A 13236-nucleotide genomic window follows, 5' to 3' on the forward strand; every position below is an offset into this window, starting at 1 on the left:
ACATCAGGATAACGTACAAGTTTCCTGTACATCAGGATAACATACAACAGTTCCATGTACACCAGGACAACGTACAAGTTTGATGTACACCAGTATAACATATAACAGTTTCATGTGCACCAGGATAACATACAAGTTTTATGTACAACAGGATAACATACAAGCTTCATGTACACCAGGATAACATACAAGTTTCATGTACATCAAGATAACGTACAAATTTCTTGTAAACCAGGATAACATACAAGTTTCATGTACACCAGGATAACGTACAAGTTTCATGTACACCAGGATTACATACAACAGTTTCATGTACACCAGGATAACATACAAGTTTCATGTACACCAGGAAAACGTACAAGTTTCATGTACACCAGGATTACATACAACAGTTTCAAGTACACCGGGATAACGTACAAGTTTCATGTACACCAGGATAACTTACAAGTTTCATGTACATCAGGATAACATACAACAGTTTCATGTACACCAGGATAACATACAACAGTTTCATGTATACCAGGATAACATACAAGTTTCATGTACACGAGGATAACATACAATAGTTTCATATACACCAGAATAACATACAACAGTCTCATGTACACCAGGATAATATACAACAGTTTCATGTACACCAGGATAAAGTACAGGTTTCATGTACGCCAGGTTAACATACAAGTTTCATGTATACCAGGATAACGTACACGTTTCATGTACACCAGGATAACATACAACAGTTTCATGTACATCAAGATAACGTACAAGTTTCCTGTAAACCAGGATAACATACAACAGTTTCATGTACATCAGGATAACGTACAGGTTTCATATACACCAGGATTACATACAACAGTTTCATGTACACCAGCATAACGTACAAGTTTCGTGTACACCAGGATAACGTACAAGTTTCATGTACACCAGGATAACATGCAAGTTTCATGTACACCAGGATAACATACAACAGTTTCATGTACGCCAGGATAACATACAACAGTTTCATGCACACCAGGATAACACACAAGTTTCATGTACACCAGGATAACAGACAACAGTTTCCTGTATACCAGGATGATATACAACAGTTTCATGTACACCAGGATAACGTACAAGTTTCATGTACACCAGGAATACATACAACAGTTTCATGTACATCAGGATAACGTACAAGTTTCCTGTACACCAGGATAACATACAACAGTTTCATGTACACCAGGATAACGTACAAGTTTCATGTACACCAGGATAACGTACAAATTTCATGTACACCAGGATAACGTACAAGTTTCATGTACACCAGGATAACATACAAGTTTCATGTACACCAGGGTAACATACAACAGTTTCACGTACGCCAGGATAACATACAACAGTTTCATGTAGACCTGGATAACATACAAGTTTCATGTACACCAGGATAACATACAAGTTTCATGTACACCAGAATAACATACAACAGTTTCATGTACACCAGGATGATATACAACAGTTTCATGTACACCAGGATAACGTACAAGTTTCATATACACCAGGTTAATATACAACAGTTTCAAGTACACCAGGATAACGTACAAGTTTCATTTACAACAGGATAACATACAAGTTTCATGCACACTAGAATAACATACAACAGTTTCATGTACACCAGGATAATGTACAAGTTTCATATGCACCAGGATAACGTACAGGTTTCATGTACACCAGGATTACATACAACAGTTTCATGTACATCAAGATAACGTACAAGTTTCATGTACACCAGGATAACATACAACAGTTCCAAGTACACCAGGATAATATACAACAGTTTCATGTACACTAGGATAACATACAACAGTTTCATGTACGCCAGGATAACATACAAGTTTCATGCACACCAGGATTACATACAACAGTTTCATATACACCAGAATAACATACAACAGTTTCATGTACACCAGTATAATATACAACAGTTTCATGTACTCCAGGATAACGTACAAGTTTCATGTACGCCAGGTTAATTTACAAGTTTCATGTATACCAGGATAACGTACAAGTTTCATGTACACCAGGATAACATACAACAGTTTCATGTACACCAGGATAACATACAACAGTTTCATGTACATCAAGATAACGTACAAGTTTCTTGCAAATCAGGATAACATACAACGGTTTCATGTCCACCAGGATAACGTACAAGTTTCATGTACACCAGGATTACATACAACAGTTTCATGTACACCAGGACAGCATACAAGTTTCATGTACATCAGGATAACATACAACAGTTTCATGTACATCAGGATAACATACAACGGTTTCACGTACATCAGGACAACGTACAAGTTTCATGTACGCCAGGTTGATATACAAGTTTCATGTATACCAGGATAACGTACAAGCTTCATGTACACCAGGATAACATACAACAGTTTCATGTACATCAAGATAACGTACAAGTTTCTTGTAAACCAGGATAACATACAACAGTTTCATGTACTCCAGGATAACGTACAAGTTTCATGTACACCGGGAATACTTACAACAGTTTCATGTACACCAGGATAAAATACAAGTTTCATGTACACCAGGATGATATACAAGTTTCATGTACACCAGAATAACATACAACAGTTTCATGTACGCTAGGATAACATACAACAGTTTCATGTACACCAGGATAACGTGCAAGTTTCATGTACACCAGGATAATATACAAGTTTCATGTAACCAGAATAACATACAACAGTTTCATGTACACCAGGATAACATACAGCAGTTTCATGTACACCAGGATAATGCACAAGTTTCATGTACACCAGGATGATATACAACAGTTTTATGTACACCAGAATAACGTACAAGTTTCATGTACACCAGGATAACATACAAGTTTCATGTACACCAGATAACATACAACAGTTTCATGTACACCAGGCTAACGTACAAGTTTCATGTACACCAGGATAACATACAAGTTTCATGTATACCAGAATAACATACAACAGTTTCATGTACACCAGGATTACATACAAGTTTCATGTATACCAGGATAACATACAACAGTTTCACGTACACAAGGATAATATACAACAGTTTCATGTACACCAGGATAATATACAACAGTTTCATGTACACCAGGATAATATACAACAGTTTCATGTACACCAGGATAACATACAACAGTTTCAGGATAACGTACATCTGCTAAGATATTATTCTGCATCCTTGGCTCTGATAAGCGCCACGCCGATTACTGCTGTGGTTGGTACCCCTGTGTGTGTGTGTGTGTGTGTGTGTGTGTGTGTGTGTGTGTGTGGAAGTAATATGATGGGTTCAGCAGCCAATGTTGTATTCAATAGTTAATAATGACAATACGATGTGTTAGCACGAAAGCTAATAACATGGGGATTGTTGCCAAGGCATGACGTCGCTTCATGCACCCTCAGTAGAATGCTGGCGATAAACAGAAGAATCAAAGCTCTCTGTAGGCAGGAGGATATTGTGTTTAGTATAGACCTGTGGGACCATTGTAGTCATGATGGATCTCTGCACGCTGGGTATGGCCTTCACTTATATGAAACTGGGAAAGCCCGCCATGTCAGAGTACTGGATGAGAACATCAGTCCTTTTTTTTTGATAAAGATAAACTACTCAGGAAAGCAAATCTCGGTTGAGCTAACGAAGGAACTAGGAGTGTGAGGCCTCGAGGGTGAGGGAGTAGCTATGAGGGATAGGTCGGTGCGGGGGAAATGTGAGTGTGAACGGGATCTGAGGATCAAAGTAGATGATGGATGGGACCTTGGCGGTAGGGATCCTCGGCTAGTAGCGGTAACCTCACAGACAGAGGGATTAGCAAAGAAGGGTCAAGTAGAGGCAGTTAGGGTCAACTCTGCAGTATAAGTAGTGGGTTATCACGGCTACAGGTCAACTCTCAGGTAATTTTTAGAAATGATTCTGGTAAGGTCCAGTGCGGGGAGGGTCAGACAAATGTGGCGAACCGTCTCTCTCCCGCTCCTGCACACGCATACCGACATTGAAATTGCAAATCCAGTCCAGACATCAGCTCCAAGGAAGGTAAGTTTAATATACACAAATGCCCGAAGCATCATTACGAAACGTGATGAACTTGTATCCTATGCAGTTATTGAAAAATAAACATTATTGCAATCTCAGAAACGTGGGTAAACTCTGAGAATAAACACTTAGCAATACCCAGATACAAACTGTTTACTGAAGATCGCTTATACAGGGAAGATGGTGGAGTTTTGATCTACGTTGATAACAATCTAAGTGTTATTAAGATAAGCAAAGTAGAGACACACACACATACTTACGACTCTTTTTATACTGACATTACCGACAAGTTCAAAAGCAGACTACATCTCGGTGTTATTTACAAACCTAAGCAGAAGGACGACGACGATATCATAATAGTAGGAGAACTCAACAGTCCAAACATATACTGGAACACGTTAACAGGTGACCGAGAGGGAACGAGACGAATGGAACTAACTGAAGACAGTTTTGTAGAACAGTTAATTAAAAAAAAAAAAAATGAGGTAAAAACATTCTTGGTCATATCCTCACCAGTGACACAAACTTAATCAACTCTTGTGAAGTTGGCGAGAGTTTGTCAAACAGCGATCACAGTATGATCAGATCAGAGATAAATTTAGATTATGAAATAAATGACAAATAATTCTTGATCCCAGAATACAGGCGTAAATTTTGAAAACATCAGACTCGAAATTCGCAGTAAAGGAACTGTGGAATAATTCTAAAAACACACTACTCGAGATTGAAAATAAACATATTCCACGAATCATAAAGAGAACTTGCAATATTTTAAAACCATCATGGATAAATAGGAGAATAGAAAAGCTGATTCGTCAAAAGAAGAAAACAAAAATTAAAGTCAATGGGAACAGATGAAAATCGCCAGAAATTAATCAAAATCCAAAGAGAGTGTAAGAAGGTCAGAAGACGAGGTAAACGCGACGTAGAAAAAAGAATATCCTTGAAAGCTAGGAGTGATATTAAGCTAGGAGTGATATTAAGCTAGGAGTGATATTAAGCTAGGAGTGATATTGTTGAAAGCTAGGAGTGATATTAAGCTAGGAGTGATATTAAGCTAGGAGTGATATTATTGAAGCTAGGAGTGATATTAAGCTAGGAGTGATATTAAGCTAGGAGTGATATTATTGAAAGCTAGGAGTGATATTAAGCTAGGAGTGATATTAAGCTAGGAGTGATATTAAGCTAGGAGTGATATTAAGCTAGGAGTGGTATTATTGAAAGCTAGGAGTGATATTAAGCTTGGAGTGATATTAAGCTAGGAGTGATATTATTGAAAGCTAGGAGTGATATTAAGCTAGGAGTGATATTAAGCTAGGAGTGATATTATTGAAAGCTAGGAGTGGTATTAAGCTAGGAGTGATATTAAGCTAGGAGTGATATTAAGCTAGGAGTGATATTAAGCTAGGAGTGATATTAAGCTAGGAGTGATATTCAGCTAGGAGTGATATTATTGAAAGCTAGGAGTGATATTAAGCTAGGAGTGATATTCAGCTAGGAGTGATATTAAGCTAGGAGTGATATTCAGCTAGGAGTGATATTATTGAAAGCTAGGAGTGATATTAAGCTAGGAGTGATATTAAAGAATTCTTCAAACATATAACACAGAGGAAGTCAGTAGAAGAAGGAATTGGACCATTTCGAAACGAGCATGATACACTAACTACTGACGACAAGGAAATGGCCACCATACCAAATTATTCCTTAATGTCCATATTTCCAGTTGAAGAAACATCTCGAATACCGCAACTAATGAAAATGTGTGAAGGATCTGAAGAAGAGTTGAAGGTTAGAGAAATAAAGAGCTCTGAAGTACTTAAATATCTGGACCAATTATATCCTAACAAATCCAGCGGCCCAGATAACTTAGCTCCAAGATTTTTAAAGGAAGTCAGGAGACAGCTGATATACCCCATAACAAAAATATTCAACAAATCTCTATAGGATGGTCAGGTGACAATTGACTGGAAACTAGGAAATGTTACTCCTACATATATATAAAAAAGAGACAAAAAGTGTTCCTTTAACGACCGTCCAATTAGCCTTACGTCAGTGTTAGGTAAAATGATGGTTAAGATATTAACGAGATAAAATTGTCACGTTTCTAGAACACAAAATTATATCGGACAACCAACATGGTCTCCGGTATAGAAGATCCTGCCTGACGATTTTGCTGGAATTCTTTAATGTTACTTATCAGAATTGGGACGAAAAATTACCGTCTGATGTAGTATATTTAGATTTCCGAGAGGCTTTCATAAAACACCTCACTAGAGACTTGCATAAACTCAAAGCACAGGGAATCGGTGAAGAACTCTGTACGTGGATCAGAGACTGACTTACAGGAAGAAAGCGGCGTATGGTAAACGGCGAAGCCTCAGATTAGCTAGACGTAACAAGTGGTGTGCCACAGGGATCGGTCATCGGCCCAGTTCTTTTCAGAATATGCATATATGACCTAGAACTCGGCCTCATATCTCCAAAGGTAAAGCTGTAAGCACACAGGACTGCAAAATGATTCAAATATCTTAACTTACTAGCTGAGTGGTCAGACAGATATAAATGAGTTTAATGTAGACTAGTGACACTCTGGAGACAAGAATATACGTTACGACTACAAACTACTCGGGAACTCTTTAACTAAAGTAAATGAAGGAAAGGACCTTGGAGTTGTCATTAGCAACAATCTGAAATACACTAAACAGTGTCAAGCAGCAAGTAAAAAAGTAACCAAATGTTAGGTTTCATAGCCAGGAACATAGATTACAAGACGCCAGAAACTATTCTCACACTTTAAGATTCTCTAGTAAGACCACACCTTGAATATGCAGTCCAGTTTTGGTCCCCAAACTATAAAAAAGACGAAGAAAAATTAGAGCAAGTACAAAGACGCGACAAGGTTGAGTCTATCCTTTATAAATCTGGCACACGAAGAGACGCTAAAACGATCGGATCTCATCCTTTAAAAAACGTAGACTTCGTGGCTACTTTATCAAAGTATTGAACATTTTGCACATCTTCGATAAAATGAATCACGAACATCTTTTCGAAATACAAGAAAATACGGTTAGCAGGACAATTGGAATAAAACTCAAAGCTAAAAGATGTAGTGCGGACGTGGGAAAAAACTACTTTTCCTATAGGTGTGTTGAACACTGGAATGAATTACCGTCAGACGGAGTGAATGCTTAAACTATAAATAATTTCAAAAGCCTAGACAATTATTATATAAATTCAGGTATACTTTGATAAAAATGCCATAAATGAACGTATAAACGACAGCGGTAACGGGGACACTAGAGATTTACTGTGCAGCTGCGGGGAGTCGGTGATAGCTTATAAAAGTACTGAGTGGAATTAGATTTTTCTTGTCAAGTTAATCTTTTCTTTTCAGACAACCCAGTCGTGGGCCAATCAGGCCTCTTGCTGTCTGTCTTCTAATGTAAACTGCTTAGCATTGCACTCTGTGATATAATAATCAAACCCACAATCTGTATTAATGTCTGCATGGCAACCAAAAAGTCGAGGTCCCATTTCAAGATTTCTTACGATATGAGATGCAACGACATAAACCCACATCATTATGAAGTGTAGATGATGGAAAGTATATAAACATCCAGTAATACAACACCACATGCACACAGAACACGGAATATTTGTGTATCGTACTAGTGATGTAACATTAGGCACATTACTGGCATATTCATGAAGCAGGAAGAGTTACGAAACGAGGTATGATAATTCTTTAGTACGACAACCATGTAAGATGAGGGGGTGGGTCCACGCGGAGGTGATTGGTAGTTAAAATCGTGAGACCACATAAGTGTTGGTAAAGACATTTACCACAGGAAGTTTGTTATCTGAATACAATATGTCGAACATGTTGAACACGAGACTGGTTCAACCTACATTGGGTTGAGCTTCGAAGTGAAAAGTAGGAATCGTAATGTTTATTTCGAATCATTGATGTGTTGGACGAGATGAAAACCTGAGAGAAGACGCGCAGCGATCACCACACGAGACTGGTTATGGCGTCCCAACTTACACATTACTCCAGACTATCATGTGCATCCACACCAGGTATATTAAACTTTCCTACCAGCAGCGGGTTCCTTAACTACCAATTGACAGCACTAGAAATCAAATAACTTGTGGTGAAACGAGTTTACATTTCCTATCACGCGGTTGACTAGCCTGGCCGCCACACGATCGGTCAACTCTTATATACAAAACCCCGACTTGTTGTCCCTCGTTAGCAAAGAATAGTTACTACTGTGGTGTTCTTGTGATCATTGGCGTGGTGGTTAATGTGGATCGTGAAGAATTAATGTGGTTCGTGATCAGTCACAAGCAACAAAGGTATTGGCACAAGGCCACCGCGCACGGTAGTGCACCAGCTATTTTTTCAAAAATTTTCGTCTCGTGGCTTCGTTGTTTAAATCTGTTAAGAGGAGACATTTCAGTTTCTGATCAGACTGTGACATTGTTTCTTGCTTCATTCTGTTGAAATTATTTATTATCATGTAATCACCTGAAGATGGGGCAAATTAATCTGGTGTACATAAGACATATACGTCTTTGTGGACTACATGTAACTGGTGTACTGTATCCTGATGTTCATGAAATTAGTGTACATTATCCTGGTGCACGCGAAATTGATGTACGTAATCTAGGAGTAAATGAAATTGTTGCAAGCTATCTTGATGTACGTGAAAATGGTATACGTTATCCTTATTTGCATGAAAATGTTGTACGTTTCCCTAGTTTACGTGGGAATGGTGTAAGTTAACCTAATGTACATGAAACGTTTTAACGTTATCCTGGTTGTGGCATAGTGTATCATGCTGTAAGAGTGCCAATAATCTTTATTTGGGTGCACACCAGTTTCATGCACTCCAGAATAACGTGCAACAGTTTCATGTACACGAGGATAACGTACCATTTTAATGCAAACCAGGATAATGTACATCTGTTGTACGTACACTAGGATACCCTACATGTTTCATGAACTTCAGGATACCGTACACCAGTTTCCTGTGCACCAGGGTAAAGTGCACTAATTTCATGAACATCAAGATAACGTACACCAGTTACATGTAGTCCAGAAAGTCGTATATGTCTTATGTACACCAGCTTAATTTGTACCATTTTCAGGTAAACTAAGATAACGTACAACAGTTTTATGCACACAAGGATACGCACACTATTTTCACGTACACTAAGATAACGCACAAGTCTCATGTACACCAGGGTAACGTACAATAATTCCACGTACACCAGGATAGCTTATACCATATTCATGTACAAACGTAAACCAGTTTCGTGTACTCCAGGAAAACTTACACCGGTTTCGTGTAGACTACGGTACCGTGCATTAGTCTCATGTACACCAGGATAAAGTACACTTGACCTATGCACACCAGGGTAACACACAACAGTTTCACGTGCACTAGAGTAACGTTCAACAGTTTCACATACGCCAGGGTAACTTACACCACTTTCACATACACAAAGATAACGTACACTGCTTTTATGTGCACCAGGAAAACGTACAACTTCACGTACACCGGGATAATATACATCAGTTTTATGTTTTCCATGATAACATATACCAGATATATGTACACCACAGTAACATACAATTTTCACGTACATCAAGATAATGTACACCAATTTCATGTACATTTGGCTGACGTACAGTAGTTTCGCGTACACCAGAAAAACATACACCAGTTTCATATCTGCCAGCATAACTTACACAAATTCACTGTACACTAAGGTAACGTGCAATAGATTCACGTTCACCAGAATAACGTACAACAGTTTCACGTACAACATGATAGCGTTAACTCTTCTTATGTAATCATGGTAACATACATCAGTTTCATGCACACCAGGATAATGTATAACAGTTTCATTAATATAAAGAGAACGTCCACCTATTTATGTACACCAGGATAACGTACAGAGGTTCCACGCACAGTAGGAAAACGCACACGTTTCATATACAACAGGATAATATAAACAGTTACATATACATTAGGGTAACATACAACAGTTTCATATACATAAACGTACAACAGTTTCATAAACCCCTGGATAACATACTCCAGTTTCATGTACACCTGGATAACGCACAACAGTTTCACGTACACCAGGGAACGTACAAGTTTCACGTACGCTGGGATAACTCATACTACACCCATGTACACTAGGATAACGTACACAAGTTTTATGCATATCAGAATAACGTACAACAGTTCCACGTACACCAGGATAAGGTAAACCAGTTTCATGTACTCTATGACAACATACACCACTTCCATGTACACCAGGATTTCGTACAAGTTTCCCGTGCACCAAGATAGCGAACGCTAATTTCACGTACACTAGGTTAACGTACAACAGTTTCACCAGTACTAGGAAACGTACACCAGTTTCATATTCACCAGGAAAATACGAACCAGGTTTATGCACTCCAAGGTAACGTAGAGCACTTTCATGTCCACCAGAGTAACATACAACAGTTTTACGCATACCAGGACAATGCACACCAGGATAACGTGCAACAGTTTCATGTATACAATGTACACCAGTTTCATATACTTAGGATAAGGTATACCAGTTTCATTAACACCAGGGTGACTTGCAACGTTCCTGTACACCGGGATAACGCGCAAATATCATGTACACCAGGATAACTTACAACAGTTTCATATAAACCAGGGTACTGTACACGTTTCATATACTCCAGAATAACTTTCAAGTTTCATGTATACCAGGATAACTTACAAGTTTCATGTACATCAGGATATGTACGTGTTTTATGCACAGCATGGTAATGTACAAGTTTCACGTAAACCAGTTTCTTGTACCCCAGGATAACATACAACAGTTTCATTACACCAGGATAGGGTAAGACAGTTTCACGTACACTAGGAAAACGTACACCAGTTTTATATACACCAGGATAACATACATCAGTTTCATGCTCACCTTGGTAACGTACACGTTTCATGTACACCAGAATAACGTACAATAGTTTCACCTACACCAGAATAATGTATACCAGTTTCATATAATCCAAGATGACGTATACCAGTTTCATGTGCACCAGAATAACATTAAAGTTTTGTATAACAGGAAAATATACACGTTCTTGTACAGCAGGATAATGCACATTTGTTTCATGTATATCATGATAACGTACGTTTCACGTATACCAGGATGATGTACACCAGTTTCTTGTACATCAGGGTAACGTACATTAGCTTCATGTACACAAGGATAAAGTAAAAGTTTCACGTATACCAGAATAATGTACACCAGGATAACGTACATTACTTTCGCATATCATGATAACGTACAACAGTTTCACGTATACCAGGGTAACTTACAAGTTTCACATACACTAGTGTAACGTACAACTGCTTCATTTACTTCAGGATGACGTGCACCAGTTTCATGCATACCAGAGTAAAGTACAACAGTTTAAGGTAAACCACAATAACGTACACCAAACATTATGATCAGTGTGATGTTAATGATAGAACTTTCTGCTCTCTCTTGATTTAAGAGTATCATCATGCCAGACTTGGGTTGAGCAAGAAGGAGGCTTTGAGTTATCGGGACCTGAGCATGCGAGAAGTGTGACAGGCACGCACGGAATTGAGAGAACTGGGACGACGTGGTGGACAGGGGACTGTCAATTGGCGGTAGCGCCAGGAAGAGACGAAGAACAGCCTCATTATCTCGCTTAAGTTTAATAAAAATCATTGATATATCCGTCTTCATACTTTCATATCTCAAGACGAATCAGAAAATCAGTTTATCCTTGTCATTCGAGACTGATGACCAGGGACACTGAAATGACTGAAGACCAGGGACACTGAAATGACTGAAGACCAGGAACACTGAAATGACTGAAGACCAGAAACACTGAAATGTAACAGTCCAAATCAAGACTTGTTTGAATCTGCACATATAAAGTCACCTGCTTACCAATTGGTAGGACTGGATAATGGGTTCACCTCTTGTGTGTGTGTGTGTGTGTGTTAGTATCAGCAGTTGGAGTGACGGGCGGCAAGGGGATGTTGTCACGTGAGAGTCGTGGGTGATAGTGGTCTGCACTGAGGAAAGAACACCAGTGTTTACAAGACACGACACCAACGTTGGTGGAGGTCGTCCGTTCCCACCCAGGCGGGGCTCAGGCTGCCCAGCTGACCCACCGACCCCTCCAGCCACAACAACCTATGAGGCGGCCGCATACATTCTCTCCGTTAGGTTTCCCCAACGCCTGGGCGTTCTCTCAGTACTGTTTAACATCCTGCTATCCCTCCGTGATCCTTACAATGGACATCTTTCTAGAGAACCACTAGGAGACCGTCAAGGTTCGTTATATCGGGGTACTGAGTCTGTGATAACATAAGTAGCAGTCACTTGCAAGCGCTGGAGGCCAGGTGGCCGTGTCCCAGGCCAGGCCGGGCCAAGCGCTGGAGGCCAGGTGGCCGTGTCCCAGGCCAGGACCACGCCAAGCGCTAGTGGCCAGGTGGCCGTGTCTCAGGCCAGGCCACGCCAAGCAACATGTTCTTTCGCCTCACTGTGAATGGTTCCACCTGCTGGCTCCTGCCACCTCATTATGTTAATTTGTACTCAAAATCCATTTCATTTTGTTCCGGGAGTTTTATGTTCTTATTGATGGAGAAAAACGTTTGAAAGTAAAAACTTATTAAATGGATTTAAGTTTGTTGTTTCATTAAACGAATTTAAGGTTATTGTAGTGTTTCATTAAACGAATTTGTGTATTGTATTGCTTCGCTTAGAATCGAGTCATGTTGTTATTATCATTATCATTATTATCATTATTATTATTATTATTATCATTATTATTATTATTATTATTATTATTATCATTATTATTATTATCATTATTATTATTATTATCATTATCATTATTATTATTATTATTATTATTATTATTATTATTATTATTATTATTATTATTATTATCATTATTATTATTATTATTATTATTATTATTATTATTATTATTATTATTATTATTATCATTATTATTATTATTATTATTATTATTATTATTATCATTATTATTATTATTATTATTATTATTATTATTATTATTATTATTATTATTATCATTATTATTATTAT

At 38.3% G+C, this 13236-nt stretch overlaps 1 protein-coding gene across 2 annotated transcripts in view; it reads right to left on the minus strand.

The window, feature by feature from the left end:
* LOC139755042 (uncharacterized) overlaps positions 1 to 12213 on the minus strand; it is a 49752-nt gene extending 37539 nt beyond the window's left edge. Inside the window, exon 1 of one of the 2 annotated variants that reach the window (XM_071673011.1) lies at positions 12067 to 12213. The gene's annotated coding sequence lies outside the window, so the exon portion shown is untranslated. The remainder of the gene's footprint in view (positions 1 to 12066) is intronic. The other variant, XM_071673013.1, reaches the window with a different exon arrangement.
* Positions 12214 to 13236: the final 1023 nt, after the last annotated feature.

The sequence above is a fragment of the Panulirus ornatus genome, chromosome 18 (genome assembly GCF_036320965.1).
Source record: "Panulirus ornatus isolate Po-2019 chromosome 18, ASM3632096v1, whole genome shotgun sequence".
In the NCBI taxonomy this organism is placed as follows: Eukaryota; Metazoa; Arthropoda; class Malacostraca; order Decapoda; family Palinuridae; genus Panulirus; species Panulirus ornatus.